Here is a 19,656-nt window from a genome sequence, read left to right as displayed (position 1 = left end):
GGGAAATTGTTAGGAAAAGATGTTGTTTCAGAAGACGTCTAGCCTCAGCCTCATCTCATGGGGAATTCTAGAGCCTGAATTGTCCCACAGTCTCCTCTGCCTGAGGCAACGGGGGTGAGCTTTATGGCACTCCCTATCAGTCAGTCATGGGTCACAGGCCATCCCCCCATGGAGGGGGCTCATAACCTCCCTGGCTTCTAGGGATAAGGGTGCTCCCAATGGCTAAGGACAGGTGCCAAAGAAAGAGGCAGCTGTGAGCTGCTTTGAGAAGCAGCAAATGGAGTGGGTTGGGAGCCTAGCCTAGAGAAATAAGATCTGGGTAGGATACCTGTAGGATCTGCCCCTGAGGACAAATGGCAGTGATGATTCCAATTCTAGACCATCACCCAGGAGCTGATCCAGCTGGGAATGTGAGCTTCCCTAAGCCATGCCATGTGGATCACTGTTGGTGGTTTTTGTTTTGTTTTGTTTTTGTTGTCTTCTTAGGGCTGAACCCATGGCATGTGGAGGTTCCCAGGCTAGGGGTCCAATCGGAACTGCAGCTGCCAGCATATGCCACAGCCACAGTATTGCCAGATCTGAGCAACATCTGCAACCTATAACACAGCTCACTGCAAGGTCAGATCCTTAACCCACTGATCGAAGATAGAGATCCAACCGGCATCCTCATGGATACTAGTCAGATTTGTTTCTGCTGAGCCATGACAGGAACTCCTGTTAGCAGTTCTTGAATGCTCGATCATGGGACTTCTCCATAATGAGACTAGAACTGCCAAGTGATACCAGTTCATCCAAGACCTAAAATTACAGAGATGTTCGGCCCATAAACTTACTGTTTCTGTTCCCCTAGTAACGATTGTGAAATATTTTTGAGGACACTCCAGGTAGAAAAAAAACACATCCAGTGCACAATTCTTTTTCTAGAAATGCTTATATTTCACAACATTTGATGCTGTTAGGAATTGTTCATGTAAGATAATAAGGATGACATCATGATATGTGCCTAGCTGTCTCTTACAGAAGTTAAGTCTCACAGGGCAAAACCCTGGTTAGTATTGTCAGGAAAGGCACAGGGCAATTTACTAGGTACATGATATTATATTGTCAGGAGAAAAAAAGTGTATCATGTGCTCTGTTTTCAGTGACCAAAGGTTACTTGAGTCACCCATTCCCCGAGGTTAGCAAGGGAGCTTCAGGTGAGCAAATAACACAAATCAATACTTAGCTCCTGCCACACAATAATCACAGAGTGAGACTTCCTGCAGATTTCGAAGTTCCTATTCTAGCTACTACTGAAAATGCTTTCTCAAGCCATGGATCTCATGACCTTGAAAGTCCATTATGAAATTTCTTGTTCATGGTCATTGCTCCTGGCCAGGTAGAACTAGGACACTAAATGCAGGCCCTGAATTCACAAGTTTGGTCACCTGTTTAGTTGCTGAGTAGTGGAATTTCCGGGCAGGATACTGTACACTGAGGAGGAAACTTGGGGCAGGAACATTGAGGTGAATTCAAGGTTGAGGAAAGAGAGTGTTTTGTCTTGTGACCAAAAGGGATACTCTCATAAGACAGGAATCAAGGTGGGTTCCAAAGAGAACAAATGGTGAGAGACGTGATTGGGTGCCTACAGAAATGACAGAAGTCATCCCATGGAAGCATATGGAAGGCAGGAACCCAAGAACTGTGTCACTTTTTAAAAAAAATTTTTACTTTAATTGATTTACAGTGTTTCTGTCATTTCTACTGTACAGAAATTGTTTTTTCTTTTTCTCATAGTATCTTCTATTTCTCATATTGTCTTCTATCATGTTCTATCACAAGTGATTGGATATAGTTCCCTGTGCTATACAATAGCACCTCATTTCTTATCCATTCTAAATGTAATAGTTTGCATCTACTAACCCCAAAACTCCAGTCCATCCCACTCCCTCCCCCTTGGCAACCACAAGTCTGTTCTCCATGTCTGTGAGTCTATTTCTGTTCCGTAGATAGGCTCATCTGTGCCATATTTTATATCCCACAGGTAAGCAATATTATATGGTATTTGTCTTTCTCTTTCTGGCTTATTTCACTTAGTATGAGAATCTCTATTTGCATCCATGTTGCTGCAAATGAAATTATTTGTCATTTTTTATGGCTGAATAATATTCCATTGTGTATATGTAGTTCATCTTCTCAATCCATTCATCTGTCAATGGACATTTGTGTTGTTTCCATGTCTTGGCTATTGTGAATAGTGCTGCAGTGAAGAAGGTGCATGTATCTTTTTGAATGAAAGTTTTGTCGGGATATATGCCATATCACTTATTTTTCTTAAAACTCCCAAATGCCCTTCTCTGCACATGGAGGAGAAATGCCTAACTAAGCTGGAAGCTCTTTGGCATATTTTATTTTTCCATTGTCTTCCTGATGGAAAAGGGCCTACTAAGTACAAGTTTAATTAATATTATGTTGTTATTAATGTTCTGCAGGCCAATTAATTTTAACTTATTCAGATTTAAATAGGGGGTGTTAAATGGGCACCCGTGTGAAAGGATAGCTTTTTGAGAAGTGCTATGTTTATAAATCGCCTCAAGAAGCCTTTAAGTTTCTAAATTCCCACACTTTTAATTAAATGATTCAGTGAGAAAATTTTGTTTCCTGGCTTCTCTACAGACCCACATTTCTCAGTTTTTTGTAGGTAAATGTTGCAGCTCTGTGGGTGCTAACCTACTGCTCTTTCCACATTGATGGAAATAGCAGGGTGATAAATACTGATGCCCAGTAGTAAGCTTAAGACTCCTGAAAATTTTGGTAAAATTCAGATTTCTAAAAACACCCTAGAGATGATCAGTTATTAGGTCTACGGTGGGGCTCAAGAATCTCATTCATAAGAAGCACTTGGGGAAGGTTGCCACTGTGGCTCAGCAGGTTAAGAACCTGACATTGGGTCCATCAGGACGCGGGTTTGATCCCTGGCCTCGCTCAGTAGGTTAAGGACCCGGCATTGCCACAAGCCGCAACATAGGTTGCAGATATGGCTTGGATCCAGTGTTACTGTAACTGTGGTGTAGGCCTGAGGCTGAAGCTCTGATTAGACCCCTAGCCTAGGGTGTGGCCGTAAAAAAAAAAAAAAAAAAAAAAAAAGGAGAAGCATTTGGGTAGGGTAGTTCAGTAAGCTACTGCCTCAACAATATTGCATGACAAACCACTCAGATCTCAGTGGCAGACAGCAATAAGCATCTCCTTCTCACTCCCCTACACACCTGTGGGTAAGCTGGAGTGCAATTTATCTAGGCTGGACTAGGCTCCAAGATACTGACTGGGTGCAGATCTCCTGCACATGTCTCTCATCCTCAAACCAGCATCTACCTGAGGCAGCCTCTTCTCAGGGAGAAAAGCAGGAATATGAGATGGCAAGCCCCACTGCTTAAGCCCCTGCCACACCTCTGCTCACACTTCATCCACTAAGTGTGACAAAAAGAAGTAACTAAAACAGAGGTCAAGGGAGGGGAAATAATACAGTTTTTTGTCGAATCCTAGTGGGAAAAGTAAATATTTGCTCTATGATAATTTAATCTATCACAAGGTCTTACATCAACTCTGTGCATGGCAAAGCACTGGACTCTCTGGAACCATCCAGGAAAGGTGAATGCGAGGTCAACCTCTAATTTAGTTAGTGATTCAACAAACATTTATGAGTAACAACCAAGTGCCAGCCAGACCGGTAATTAGTTACTATTTATCTATAAGGAGTCTAGTCGAGAGGCAGATAAGTACATAGATAATTACAAGGCAATGTGCCAGTTTCCATATAAGAGAAGTAATAAGATTTATTTTAAAAAAATCTAAAACCAACCTGACAAGCAAAATGTAATACTCTCTGTGAGCCAGCAATTGTAAAGTGTCCTTAAAATAAGGAAATGCAGGAATATGAGATGGCAAGCCCCACTGCTTAAGCCCCTGCCACACCTCTGCTCACACTGTGAGATGAAATCAAGTCCCAGAGTACTCTCTGGAAAAGACTGCTGGAAGTGATGGAAGTGGCTCCTGGAATGTTCCAGACCCACAGGTTGTAGACACAAATGCAAGAGGAGACCATTAGCTCAGCATCCAGCCAAAGTCTGAGTTCATTGGCCCAGACGGGGCACACCATTCCGGTGGTGCTAATTGACCCGATATGGATCACAGTCCTAGTCCTGAAGGGAAAAAGGGGAGCTTTTATCAGCCACGTGAGGAAAGAGTATGGGAAGTGGTTTCCCAAGAGGATGTCAAGGTACTGGCGAAAGAAATGTGTCCTCCGTGCTGGAATACTGTATAGCTGAAATAAAGAGATTTATTTATGCTGACATGAAAATAACTTCAAGACTTATTGTTGGATAAAATAAGAAAGTTGCAGGATATTTTCTGTGTGGCATTTATGTGAATACATTGCATATTTCTGTGTGTACATTTGTATATCTAAAAATGCATCAAAATGTTATAGGATATACACCAAAGTCCTAAAAATAGTCATAACTTGGGGATTGGAGAGTGAGGTGTAAGAGAAAGGATCTGAGTTTTTCTTTATTATTCGAGGCTGGTTACGTTTCTCTCCTCACTCTGTATCCCCAGACAATAGACACTGCCTGTCTTGCTCACTACAGTATCTCTAAAGCTTTGAAGTGGGGCTGGCACATTTTTAGAAGGGCTTAATAAATATTTACAGACTGAACGGAGAGCACGCATGTAGAGATGAAGGTGTAAGAGGCCATGGACCAATAAGAAAACTTCAAATGTTCTGACATGACCAGGGTGCTATTGATACAAAAGGAAAGGCAGAAGATGATTTGGGAACATCTACAGGAGTCCATTCCTATTCAGTGCAGGGGACTGGAGTACTCCCTGGAAAACAGGTGAGAGCCATGATTCAGTTTGCATTTTCGGAAGGTTACTTGGGCAGCCATCTGAAGGATGGTGTAAAGGAAAACAGATGGCGAAGTAAATGCCAGGCCAAAAAAATCTGTTGTCAGAACCCAGGGGAGAAATGAGGACTTGTGAAATAAGGGAGGGACAGAAGTGATAAGGAGCAGGTGATGGTTTTCAGAGGTAGGCAGGCCTTGTTGACCCACAGAATGTGAGGAAGGGTGGAGGTGTGGGAGAGGGAGGGTCTAAGGGTTTAAGATGACTCCTGGGTGTCTAGATGGGCCACCTCGGGGATGATGTTGCCACTCACTAAGAGAGGGGAAGTGTGAAAAGGAGTTTGTGGGTGAAGGTTATGAGCCCGTCTTCAGACATGCTGATTTCCAGGGTACCCTGGAGCATCCAGGTAAAAATGGGGAAAACCTGGGTCTGGAATGAAGTCTCACTTTTCATCTGCCTAGGGAGAGTTTTCAACATTTCATTAAACATTCATTTTTTTGTTTGTTTGCTTTTTAGGGCCGCCCATGCAGCATATGCAAGTTCCCAGGGTAGGGGTCGAATTGGAGCTACACCTGCTGGCCTACGCCAGCTCTCTCGGCTCTGAAATCCAGCGTGTCTCATTCTTTCACTGGCTTGTGCGACCTTCTCTTTCATCTGTTTCAAGACTCAGTGTTGGCAGTAGTGATAAACAGTAAGAATCGGGACTAATGACCATAAACCTTAATGGGAAATGACATTCTGATTCCCCTGGGAACCCAGTTCTGCACCTGGCCCTTGAGCGTGGGGACCAAAGGAGAACAAAAGAGGCTCTCACCCCAGCTTCTTTTTCCTGACTCTGAAAAGGTGGAGCCTGGGATGCGGGGAACTTTCCTCTCTCACAACAAAAGCTGAAAACTTAAACCCACCTTGTCCCTAACCGCCGGCCTTTCTGGAAAATCTTCCCCTCTTTGTCCCTTTGTATGTCACAGCTGATGGACCTGGAGTGCTCCAAGAAGTACCTGACCTTGTTTGTCAGATGAGAAACAAAAAATGCTGACCCTGAATTCTTTTATTTGCTCCTGCTGCTAACCTAGCAGTACTGCAGATTCTGGGACACTTCAGCAGCTTAGGCAGGCTGCGGGTATAGAATAATGAGTGCATGAACCTCCTTACAATAGCTTCCTTTCCCATCTGGAGGGAGGGAGGCCATTAGCAAGGAGCAGATGCACAAAAGATTGATAAGTAGGCCTGACCAGGATAAAGGCCAATTTTAGCCCATAATGTTTGACCTACTGGTATTGTTTATACTCAGAATGGTTTTTCTGCTTTGGTGTGTTGCCTGGGTCCTGCCATTAATTTTATCAGAGTAATAAAGTGAGCCCATAAGGACAGAGGCAGTATCTCATTCATTTTTGGAACTTAACACAGAACCCAGATTTGGAGATGCAGAGATTATGGGGAGGGTTTCTTTGGCAAACTCAAAAGGTAAACAGCTTTTGCTTTCAGTTTTCAGAGGAGAAACACAGGTGCAGAGATGTTCAGAGACTGGTTCAAAATGCGAAGCTAGTTGATGGCAGTGTCTCAACCGGGCCCCTTTGCAGATGAGCCACAGGCTACAACTCTGGCATATTTACCCAGAAATGTTGTTTATGAGAGGAATCTTGGAATATAGAGAGGATGGAAATCTAGAAACCTAAATCAGAAAAGAACTCCCATCCTAATAGGACTTAGGACGGATACAAAGAGAACAGTTATTTCTCAACCATCTTGCCTAGGAGTCAGTTTTCTCCAACCTTTGTTTGTTTGTTTGTTTTAACCATTTTTACCATCACTCTGCTCAAGATGGTCCATATCCCAGGAGAAAATGTTGGATTGGCCCAGCTCAGTTCCAAGTGCCCACCACTTGGAGAGCAATGGCAAGACACTATCTCCAAGACTTGGAGACCTACCAAGTCAACATACAATGGGAAAAAATTATTCCCCCTAAAGAAAATTAGGTGCTCGTAGAAAGAGAGATGAGTGCCGAGTGGCTGAAAAATCCAGATGTCCACCAGCTCATGAACATTTGAGATAAAAGTTTGTACTCTTTCTTTCCCTGGACCAGCATGAATTGAGCAAAGGTTCTCAACCAGTGGTGATTTTGTCCGTCAATCCCCCAGAGACATTTGGCAAGGCCTAAAGACATTTTGGTTGTTTTGGCTGGGAGGAAGCACTGTTGGCATGCACAGGACAGCCCTCCACAAAAAGGAATTATCCAGCCCACGGTGTCAGTAGTGCCAAGTTTGAGAAACTGTGGTATAAGCAAAGACAGGGCATTGAGCTAATACACTGTGTGTTTAGGAAAATTCAATCATTCAATTTGGTAGAAGTATGAATTACATATAGAAATATAGAAGGGGAAAAACTAGTAAAAAAATAGGTTCAGAGAGATTTTATGGGGTCTTGAATCACAAGCTAAGTTGTCTAGATTATTTTTAAAGCAATCGGGTGCTTTTTAGCCCCAAATTTTACCTTAACTGCATGGGCCTGGCAAAGCTATTTATTCTAGAGTTGAGGAGACTTTTGGAGCATACAATTGAATGCCATGAGACTGTCAATGCCAAGACCGCATTGGCATCCCCTATCCTAGGAAAACTCTCAGAACCTGTCCCAAGAGTTTTGTTTCTCTGTGTTTCTCATACCTCTCGGGTATATGATTTTGGAAAAGTCATCACTCCTTAGAGTAGATATTCCTGATAGAAGAGATTAATTAACACTATTATTTTATCAACCCTCTTTCAAGTAATATAGCTACCAAATGATTTTTATTTTTGTAGAACAATAAAAAAAATTCTTTTTAAACTTGACATATTTCACTGGTTCACTTTTTTTTCCACACATCTGAAACCAGGATATACTTACAATCAACAGTATGTCCTAATTTAATTGATGGCACTTTTTTTTCTTAGGGTTATGTACAGTTATGGTGCTTGGAAGCTGTGTCACTTTAAATTCAATGAAATATTATATATTTATTTTCCTCCCATTTGTCATCGGTTAAATTTTATTCATACTCATTGAAGAGAACTGGCTGTTTCAATTGTATGCGGTTCTTAGTGTTGAATTCTGGCAGAATGCTAAGAACTATGCAGAAAATCATGGTGGAACTGGCCCTTCTCTGTCGTCATTATTTTATGATTAGAAATATAGCTCTTATGTTGAACAGAAGAGGTTTTGTAACCATGCAACCATCTCCCCAGTGGGAGCATCCCGGGCCTGCCCCCAGTGAAATGTTTCATCTGTGTTGTCAAAGCTTTTAAAGGGTATGTGAAAAAAACATTCATTCAGGTCAAATTGTGTTGGCATATGTTTTGGGGCTGTTCTTATTTTATACAGACTCCCATGGTCCATCATTAGATAATCTTATTTGTACAAAGGAAATGGAGTAAAATTTCCATCTGCATCCTTGCTCTGTTTCTCATTTTTATCCTCTAAGAGGACTTCCGCCATTCCTTTGTCATCACCATACATCAGGAAGATGAATATGTAATGAAATCTACCCGTCTGCAATGTTACCAGCCTAAGAAACAAAGACTTGAAATAAGACTAAAGCAGGAGAACTGGAAATGAATAGTGGTGAAACTTAAGCAACTGTGAATTTCTAGGAAATATTTATGAGCTGATTTAAATACTAATGAGCTGATAGTCTGACGGCAGCAGCAAGAAGTCGAAGAGACAGGAATGCACAGTCTCAGCTGAGCTGTGGGTTGTCTTGTATCTACACAAGCTGGACAGTTGAGTGGCCACATTTTGAGCCTCCTGCTAAACAGACATCTCCAATGCTGTTGAGTGAGAAATTGACATTTTCCCACTGATTTCAGTTTTTTTATTTCTGCCGTAGTACTTACTAATCAATTTGAATCCCATCTTGAAAAACTATCTAGGGCCTGAATGTAAAAATCGCTTCACGCAAACCTTTTATCTCAATGAGTCCTATATTAGGAAAAACTCTTTTCAATTTCCTTTCTATCCCCTTTAAGAATTCTCCACGTAGCCTCTCCTCGCAAGTTCCTCTGCAACAGCATGAATGATCTCTCCAGAGTGTAGCAAGAGGTAATTTATCTGAAACTGTCCTGTCCCAGCCAGACTGCAGAAAATACTTCATTTGCCTATGGGTTAGAAAAGATAAAAACACTTGCTATTATAATAAAATAAATTTAACTTCCAAAGAGCTTCTTACATATATTGCCTTGGGCCTGACAATCTGCTGACTTGATCCAAAATAAACAACTGGTTTTTGCATTTCTAAATCATAATTCAAAATTTCACACACAGGATTGATGTTAGGGCTTATTCAATGGGGATTTTTTGGGAGAGGGGAAGGGTACAGGGGGCATTTTTCCTAACATGAAGATGCTAAGTAAGGCCAGGAGAAAAGAAGGAGGGGCAATGCACAGAGTCTCTGGAAAACTAGTCATTTTTAGAATTGGAGAACTGTAAACCCCAAAAGTCAGACAGCAGAGAGTGGGGTCATATCACCGAGAAACTTTGCACATGTTGTGCTGCCCCAGAGACATAGCGAGCAGACATGGGACGAGAATGAGACGAGATAATCATCTCAGGTGCAAAAAATAAAGGTACCACCATAAAAAACAAACAAACAACTCAATAGGAGTTCCCATTGTGGTGCAGTGGAAACAAATCTGACTAGGAACCATGAGGTTTCGGGTTCAATCCCTGGCCTCACTCGGTTAAGGATCCGGTGTTGCCGTGAGCTGTGGTGTAGGTCAAAGACGCGACTAGGATCCCGAGTTGTTGTGGCTGTGGTGTGGACTGGCAGACCCCTAGCCTAGGAGCCATCATATGTTGTGGGTGTGGCCCCAAAAAAAGAAAAAAACCCAAAAAACAAACTCAATAATCAAGATAAAGACAACTCTTATGCAGTATTTTTTAAAATCAAGATTAATGCAAAAAAATCCATAATGAACAAAAGAGCACAATTTGAAATAAAAGCAGGACCCAACAATACCAGGCCAAACCAAATTGGAGCCTGAGGCAAAAAAGAAAAATGTGCATCCCTGTATACATGATTTTATGTTTTATAAGTTTTGTTTTTCAGAGAGAAATTTTGAATATATTACTGATAATTTTCTTCATTAAATCCCATAAAGTAAAATTATAAAATTTTCTCTTTGGGGTATAAGTCAAATACTTAAAATAATGTGAATTTTTGTATACCTACTTTTCCAGTTTTTTATATTTTTCCAGCCACATGAACATTCTGGTCAGAACTCTGCTTTAGTAGCATTGCACAGAGCTGACCTAGAGATGTATTAAATATGTTAACATGTGAGGCTGAGAAAGCAACCTGAAAGCAATATGAAGAACTCTTGTCAAGAGTGCTTTGAACTTGTATGACCATATTTCATATTACACGCAACACTTGTGGACCACTGTATCAGGATTTAATAGACAACTCATTGTTCATTACTTAACAATGAAGAAAATTGATTTTCATCTAACAAGATGCCCAAAGGAAAAGTGACTACAAAGTGGTTAATTCAGCATCTCAATGACACAACCAGGATCTGGGTTCTTTTCATCATCCTGCCTTGCCAAACAGCCATCGGTTTCATCTTTGGCTGGCTCCTCTCACAAGGAGAAAGTGGCTGCCTCAGTTCCCGGGTCCCATGTAAACCTGAAGATGCTTTGCAAAAGGGAAGAAGAAGAGGAATTCCCATTGTGGCTCAGTGATAACAAACCCGACTAGTATCCATGAGGATGCGGGTTCAATCCCTGGACTCACTCAGTGGGTTAAGGATCCAGCATTGCTGTGAGTTGTGGTGTAGGTCGCAGATGCGGCTCAGATCCTGCATTGCTGTGGCTGTGGGGTAGGCTGGCGGCTACAGCTCCAAATCGACCCTTAGCCTGGGAACTTCCATATGCTGCAAGTTTGGCCTTAAAAACATAAAAAGAAAAAAAGGCAAGAAGAGGGTTCCCCCCGACCCGACCCCGACTTTTGGTCTCTTTTTAAGACAGGAAAATTTTCTTAGAAGTCTTCCAGCCAAGTTTCTTATGTCTCATTGGCCTGAAAGTGGACATGTGCCACTACTGAAACCAATCCCTGAGAAAAGGAATGGAAGACTTAATCAATATTTACCCTAAGTAACATTGTGGAGGAATAGACATCCAAGCAAAGGTAGGATTTTGTAGCAGGGAAAACAGGAAATAGCTGTCTGCCAGGCAGCCAGTAGTGGCTGCTGCAAATGCCAATTATGAGTAGTCACATATTGGGTAGAAAATACATCCCAAATCTTTGTATCAGGCTGATCATTCTTTAGTGTAGGAAATGGCCACGATGTCATGTAAGACAAACTGCAGAAATCTTCAGTGAAACTATATATAGTTAGATTAATACCTACCAGCTGGCAGCAGGAGAAATTCCAAGTAGATCATAGAATTAAATGTGAAAACTTTATTGCTCGTAAATGAACACATTGGAGAATTCCATTGTAATCTTGGAGCAGGAGAAGGCGTTCTTATTTGATGTAAAATCAAGAAACTGTAAAGGGAAAAAAATTCAGCATGGAATGAAAACACCAGAAGTAAAGCCAAAAGATAATTAATTAACTGAGGGGGTGAGAAGGGAGGATTATAACTCATATCTCAGACAATAAGCTAATTTCTCTATTGCATAAATGTTCCTAGAAATCAATAAGAAAAAAAAGTCATCAACATAGAGAATAACATAGTTATAAGCAGAGAAGATAAATATTCAATTCACAGGAAAAGAAAGCCCATAAACGTCCCTTAAACATGAAAAATTGTTTTAATTTCTTATTCATATTAACAAAAATGAAAATTCAGACTATCCTGAGATATCATTTTTCAGCTATCTGATTGGCAAAAGTTTGATAACACTCTGATGACAAGCTTATAGGAAAAGAAAGAATCAGAGACAGTATAAACTGGCGTAAGTCCTATGAAGGACAATTCAGCAGTATTTGCTAAATGCCCATACCCTTCAATCTAGGAATTCTGTTTCTAAGACTACATCTATGGGTTATACAGATTCCACATTTTATAGATCTGTTGGATCACATGCAAAAAGATTTTTCAGAGCTAATATTTAACTGGAACATATATAAACCCAACTGGTTTTTTCATGGTCAGGATCTACTCTAAGAGGTTGATGCCCTTGTTGTACTTAAATTGATATTTTTAAGTATTATCCCTTTGGATGTATAGAAGCCTGTTTTTTGCAGAAAAGTATTGGCGACAATCCAAACAGCCAACTACAGAGGACTAATAAACTGCTGATCCATACAATGGAATATTAGGCAGCTTTAAAAATTTTTTTTTTAATTTTTGTCTTTTTAGGGCCGAACCCATGGCATACAGAGGTTCCCAGGCTAGGGGTTGAATTGGAGCTGTAGCTGCCGGCCTACGCCACAGCCACAGCAACTCGGGATCCGAGCCGCGTCCGCAACCTACACCAAGCTCACGGCAACGCCGGATCCTTAACCCACTGAGCAAGGGCCAGGTATCGAACTCACAACCTCATGGTTCCTAGTTGGATTTGTTAACCACTGTGCCACAACAGGAATTCCTCCAAGGCAGCTTTAAAGGAGTGAGTATATGTCTTCATGTAGTGTTATGGAAAGTTCTCTCAAACCTAAATTTAAAAAAAAAATCAAAATGCTAATCAGTATCTATAATACTCCAACTTTTGCATAAAAAAGTAAAGAAATCTGATTAATTTATCAAAAATGCCCATGATTTTTTTTGCTTATAAAAACATAAAGAAATTCTGAAGGAAACACTAGAAAGATAACCTTGGTTACCTGTATTGGGGCAATAGAAAACTGAGAGGATGAACGATTAGGATGAGGAGAAAAACTTTTACCATTTATCATTTGTTTTTCCTTCTTCCTTTTTTTTTTTTTTTTTTTGTCTTTTCTAGGGCCGTTCTCACGGCATATGGAGGTTCGCAGGCTAGGGGTCTAATCAGAGCTGTAGCCTCTGGCCTACGCCACAGCCACAGCAACGTGGGATTTGAGCCGCATCTGTGACCTACACTACAGTTCACGGCAACACCAGATCCTTAACCCACTGTGCAAGGCCAGGGACCGAACCTGCAACCCCATGGTTCCTAGTCAGATTCGTTAACCACTGAGCCACAATGGGAACTCCTATCATTTGTTTTTCTTTTGATTTTGTACTGTTAATGCATTTGTTCAAAAATTGAAATCAAATTTGCTTAAAAGCCTATCATTGTTTACTGCTGTCTACAGTTTCAATTTCAAATCACTAACTTGGGATTCAAGACAAATCATAGTTTAGTTCAAATCAGCCTTTCTATGGTGGATTTCTGTGAATTTCTCCTCACCTCTACCTTCCTCCCATCCCTGCCACCCACATATGCACACACGCTGCTGTTTCTGGAACCTCTCCCTAAAGATAATCCCTGTTCACAGTTTTCACTTCAGAAAAAATTGTAATATGCATATGCCTACATTTAAATTAGCAATATAACATTTTAAAAATTTATACCTGTGATCATATATTTATTCCCTAGTCTGGGAACCTCCATATGCCATGGGTACAGCCCTAAAAAGCAAAACAAACAAACAAGAAGAATTTGTATTTCTTTGTCTATGAACTGTCTATTCAAATTTCATAGAGTCAAATGGGGCCAGCTTCTCTGTTATGACTCCAGGATTTAGAGTTGTGTTTAGAAAAGCTTCTCCACTTCCACATCTCTCTCTCTCTTTCTCACACACACATGTATTTCCTATATTTTCTTCTAGTCTCTGATATATCTTTAAATGTTTACATCTTTAATCTATCCATATTTGACAGGAATAGAAGAGTCAGTATATCCTAACAGGTAACATTGTAACATAATTTTTTTCCAAATGTCCCAATTCAACCTCCTGTGTAATCTGTACCTTCTTCATTGATTTGAATTATAGTATTTATTATGTACTAAATTCCTATAGGAAATAGGTCTTATCCATTCTGTTCTATTCATCTGAATATCTCTTCTCACCTAGTATCACAGCATTTAAGTTACTATAGTTCAATAGCATGTTTTTCATCTCATAAGGCTGGGCCCCAACTCATAAGTCTTTTTTTTTTTTTCCCAAAAAAAATTCTCAGCTATTTTAGCACATTTAATCTTCCAGATGAACTTGTAGGTTAAATAATTTGAGGGAAATGATATGTTTCTGATACTGAGTCTTTCTGATTGTAAATCCAGTGTGCAAAATGTCACATGAAATCACTAGATAACTACTTAGCGAATCTGAGACCAGATCCTTGTGGACATTTCTGACCAAATTAGTTGTGTGAATCATCCAAATCTATGGCATAACTGAGCAATTCTCCCCTTTCTTGTGTAGGCTCATGAGAATTACGTGGGTATCAAGAAATCCAGGCCCAGAGCAGAATTCCTCCGTATCCTTCAGGAATTTTTTAATAGAAAAATTAATCATTCACATCCTGTCCACAGTGAAAGTGGAGCTCCAGCCACAATCACTACCACTGCTCATGTGTGCTGGAGGTTGTGTGTGTCTTGGGTGTAGAATTCCTGGCTTGCGGCCATAACCAATACAGGGATAAATGCCATTTAATTCCACCCAGCTGTTCCTGGGGCCCTTCCGTGGGTGGGTCTGCCAAGGGGTGTTTCATTTGATTCACAGGGGAAAATGTACCCCTCATTTGCTTGGCACAGAGCCAGATTTGCTAGGACTTTCCAAACACACCACTGTGGGGGAGAAGCCACAAAGGCTGTTTGCATCACTGACCAACCAGCCCAAGGCATTCTGTGGGGGGGACTGTGCCAGTTTGCTTTAGTGCTTCAAACTTGCCCTTCATTTCAGACTGCAGAAACAATGTTTTGTGTTCAGTTTAAGATCTTACCGATGTATGATGTTAAGAAGACATCTTTATTTAAATAAATGAAGCATTGAACATGATTAAATAGAAATTACACTCTACATAGTATTAAAAGTGACATCCATCTATATAAATTAGTGTGATGGGAGAGAATATAATGTGCTTAATCCAAAAATATAGACCTTCTTTGCTTGACATAGGCTACTAAATCAGGGTTTTGTAGTTGTGCATTTAAGTGACAAAAAAGCAGTTTTAGTTTCTGTAAAGAGTAGTCATTGCCCATTTCACATCATATACTTCCAGTGTTATAGTTCAAAATGATCCTTCTTCCCTTGGAAAACAAAGGCAAGGGACCCTTTGTGGTTGGCTCTTTTGTTGTTTTTTTATTTTGTTTTGATAGTTCCTAAGACTATTTTAGAGGGTTTAGGAACTGTGTGCTCTGTTCAAGGTTACAGCAAAAGAGGCTAAGTGTAGCCAAAACCATGTGACATGGTAGGATTGGAGGTTCTTTGGAGCTGAAATATGGCTAAATGGGCTTGGGATAGCCCCAAACCAAAGGCTCCTGCCATTTTTGCCTCTGTTAGGCAGAAACTATATGAGGATAGAAGGAAAGAGAAAGAATCCTTATTGAGAACCACTTAATACAAGATGCATATATGATTATAGTTTATCCCCACCAGACTCTGCTTTGAGAACTAAGTCTTATCATTTAAATTACCATTCATCAAACCCAGTTCCAACATGGGGAATCTGTAGGTTGGCCAACCTGCTTTTTAGGAAAGGAAACATATTTATTGAGCACCTATTATGCTTCAGACCTGTGTTAAAACTGCTGTTGACAATTCCTAGCCCACCATGTTAGCTTTTCAGTATTTCACTTCTTTATTAATGTACATATTTAAAAACATTCAGTTAAAAATATATTGCATATGGGGAGTTCCCATCATGGCACAGTGGTTAACAAATCTGACTAGGAACCATGAGATTTCAGGTTCGATCCCTGGCCTTGCTCAGTGGGTTAAGGATCTGGCATTGCCATGAGCTGTGGTGTAGGTCGCAGATGCAGCTCCAATCCGGCGTTGCTGTGGCTGTGGCGTAGGCTGGTGACTACAGCTCCGATTCGACCCCTAGCCTGGGAACCTCCATGTGCTGTGGGAGCGGCTCAAGAAAAGACAAAAATATATACATAATATATTATATATATATTATATATTGCATAATCTGTAACACTTAGAGAAAAGGTTGGAAATTTCTCCAACGGAAATGTTTTAAATACAGAGAAGAATTTCTTCTGAGGTCCAGTTGCTCCAAATGAAAGGATTTTAGAATGTTTCTCAAGCCCTACAGAGCAGCACATCATAGGAAGGGAACTTCCTCCCAAGCCACATATTTCAAATAGCAAATAACAAGGTGCTGGAGAGAGACTGGCTTTGACTGAATGTCGTTCAGCGTGTGTTCAATCTCATTCTCTCTGCTTCTCCATAGCAGAGGCTGGAGAACTGACATATCCATTTTCCAGATTCTCTTGATGCCAGGCGTCTGGATGCTTCATGGGCTCAGGTGCCTAGATGCTCTTTGTTTGGAATATAGGAGTGAAGCTGAGAACATCTTCCTGTGACCATTTTTATGAGCAAACAAGGCCTCAGTATGTCAAGAGTCAGCTGGTAGCTGGGCTCAGACCTGGAATTTCTACGTTCCAGCCTTCAGGGGTTGGAGGGGAAGTTGTGTTCACTAGGGCAGTGCTTCCTGGCCTCTAGATCCCCACTCAGCAGTGTGTGTTTTAACTCAGTCAGTGCAGTGGCTGCCACTGATCCCTGCTCCTCTAGTCTTTCCGGAGGTTCTAGAATTACCTAATGCCTTACAGTAATTTCTTTCTACTTAGGATACCTTGAGTTTTCTGTTTCCTTCGCTAAGCCCTGTCAGATACAGGAGCTCCTTAAAAGCTCCCTAAGGTTCTCTGAATTTAAATATATACCAATAATAATGAAGTACCAGAAGAAGAAAGTAAAGAAGAGTTTATTATATTTAAGTCACTTTCTTATAAGCAATCTGGTTCTAGAACAATTACAAGGTATAGCAATAATAGCTTACTTTCATTATGCATTTACAATCATTACTTCATTTAATCATTATAGAAACTTCATTTTACACAGAAGAAACTAAAGGTTTAGAGATGTTAAGAAACTTTTTTTTCAACAACATTGTGATAGACGTGGTACATATATACAATGAAATATTACTCAGCCATAGAAAAGAATGAAATAATGCCATTTGCAGCAACATGGATGGACCTAGAGATTCTCATACTAAATGAAGTAAGTCAGACAGTGAAAACCAAACATCACATGAAATCACTTATATGTGGAATCTAAAAAAGGGATACAAATGAACTTATTTGCAGAACAGAAACAGACTCACAAACTTTGAAAAACTTATGGTTACCGAAGAGAACATGTTAACGGGGAGGGATGGACTGAAGTTTTGGGAATGGCATGTGAACGCTGAGGCATATGGAATTGCTGGTCAACGGGGACTTGCTGTATAGCACAGAGAACTCTACCCAGTATTCTGTGATGATCTGTGCGGAAAAAATATCTAAAAGAGAATGAATTGTGTACATGTATAAACTGAATCACTTTGTTGAATGGCAGAGATTATCACAACAATGTAAATCAACTACACTTCAATAAAACCTTAAAAGACAAAAAACAATGAAAAAAATTTTTAAAGGGAAAATTTTGAAAATGAAAAAACAAAACAAAACATCATGGTAGAAAAAAACGTTCTTCCCCTCAAGTACATTTCTAGACCTTCAGTTCCCAAGTCTTTTCCTGCATATAGGGTGCTTGTTAAAAATGTCCAGCTTCAGCATTCCCATTGTGGCACAGCGGAAATGAATCCGACTAGGAACCATGAGGTTGTGGGTTCAATCCCTGGCCTTGCTCAGTGGGTTAAGGATCTGGCATTGCCGTGAGCTGTGGTGTAGGTTGCAGATGGGACTTGGATCTGGCATTGCTATGGCTCTAGCATCGGCCAGCAGCAACAGCTCTGATTAGACCCCTAGCCCAGGAACCACCATATGTCACGGGTATGGCCCTAAAAAGGACAAAAAGACAAAAAAAAAAAAAAAAAAAAAAAAAGTCCAGCTTCAAGTTCTAATTCCATACATCTGTATGGGGCCTGAGGATGCGCATTTTCACAAACCAGATGATTTTTTTCTTTAAGTTGATTTTTATTTTATATTGGGGTATAGCTGATTTACAATGTTGTGTTAGTTTCAGATGTACAGCAAAATGATTCAGTAATACATATATATATATATGTGTATATATATATATATATATATATATATATATATAAAATTATTCTTTTTCAGATTCTTTTCCCATATAGGTTATTATAGAATATTCAGTAGAGGAGTTCCCATCCTGGCTCAGCTGAAATGAATCTGACTAGCATCCATGAGGATGCAGGTTCGATCCCTGGCCTCACTCAGTAGGATCCAGTGTTGCTGTGAGCTGTGTAGGTTGATGTGGGTCACAGACGTGGCTCTGATCTGGCATTGCTCTGGCTGTGGTATAGGCTAGTAGCTACAGCTTCGATTCAACGCCTAGCCTGGGAACTCCATATGCTGTGGTGTGGCCCAAAAGACTATTCAGTAGAGTCTACTGGGCTACACAGTAGGTCTTTGTTGTTTCTCTATTTTATATATAGTGGTGTTTATATCTTAATCCCAAAGTCCTAATTTTTCCTTCTCTCCAACTTTCCCCTTTGGTAACCATAAATTTTATTTTGAAGGCTCTGATTCTGTTTGTGTTTTGTAAATAAGTTTATTTGTATCATTTTTCTAGATTTCACATATAACTGATATTATGATATTTGTCTTTCTCTAGCCAACTTACTTCACTTACTATGATAATCTCTGGGTCCATCCGTGTTATTGCAAATGGCATTATTTTGTTCTTTTTTATGGCTCTGTAATATTCCATTGTATATGTGTAACATATCTTCTTTATCCATTCCTCTCTCGGTGGACATTTAGGTTGCTTCCATGTCTTGACTATTATAACTGCAATGTATATTGGGATGCACATATCTTTTTGAATTATGGTTTTCTTTGGATATATGCCCAAGAGTGGAACTGCTGGGATCATATGATAGTTCTATGTTTAGTTTTTTAAGGAACCTCCATACTGTCCCCATAGTGGTTATACCAGTTTACATTTCCACTAACATTGTGAGAGGGTTCCATTTTCTCCATACCCTCTCTAGCATTTATTATTTATAGACTTTTTGTTGTTGGTCGTTCTGGTAAGGCAGTACCTCAGAGTAGTTTTGATTTGCATTTCTGTAATAATTAGTGATATTGAGCAGTTTTTCATGTTCCTCTTGGCCATCTGTGTATCTTCTTTGGAGAAATATCTGTTTAGATCTTCTGCTCATTTTTTGATTGCATTGTTTGTTTTTTTGATATTGAGCTGAATGAGGTATTTGTATATTTTGAAGATTGATTATTTGTTGGTCTCTTCATTTGCAAATATTTTCTATTTTGTGGGTTACCTTTTTGTTTTGTTTATGGTCTCCTTTGCTGTGCAAAAGCTTTTAAGTTTAATTAGGTCCCATTTGTTTATTTTTGTTTTTATTTTCATTATTCTGGGAGATGGATCCAAAAAGACATTGCTGTGATTTATGTCAAGGAGTATTCTGCCTATGTTTTCCTCTAAGAGTTTTATAGTATCTTTAATCCATTTTGAGTTTATTTCTGTATATGGTGTTAGAAAATGTTCTAATTTCATTCTCTTATGTGTAGCTATCTGGCCAGCACCACTTACTGAAGAGACTGTCTTTTCTGCATTGTGTATTCTTGCCTCCTTTGGCGTTGATTAATTGACCATAGGTGCATAGGTTTATTTCTGG

At 40.0% G+C, this 19,656-nt stretch overlaps 2 long non-coding RNA genes across 4 annotated transcripts in view; one reads left to right on the top strand and one right to left on the bottom strand.

Moving 5' to 3' along the window:
• The window catches only part of LOC106509522, a 192,898-nt gene that overhangs the window by 109,267 nt on the left and 63,975 nt on the right, over nucleotides 1-19,656 (top strand). The gene's annotated exons all lie outside the window — the stretch shown is intronic.
• The window catches only part of LOC106509521, a 62,492-nt gene continuing 51,329 nt past the window's right edge, over nucleotides 8,494-19,656 (bottom strand). The window contains exons 3-4 of the long non-coding RNA XR_002342074.1: nucleotides 11,262-11,401; nucleotides 8,494-9,008 (exon numbers count right to left, since the gene is read on the bottom strand). This is a non-coding gene — a long non-coding RNA (uncharacterized LOC106509521). The remainder of the gene's footprint in view (nucleotides 9,009-11,261; nucleotides 11,402-19,656) is intronic.

The sequence above is a fragment of the Sus scrofa genome, chromosome 2 (assembly GCF_000003025.6).
Source record: "Sus scrofa isolate TJ Tabasco breed Duroc chromosome 2, Sscrofa11.1, whole genome shotgun sequence".
Classification (NCBI taxonomy): Eukaryota; Metazoa; Chordata; class Mammalia; order Artiodactyla; family Suidae; genus Sus; species Sus scrofa.
The sequence above is the reverse complement of the archived record's forward strand: the minus strand, read 5'-3'. Positions and strand labels throughout refer to the sequence as shown.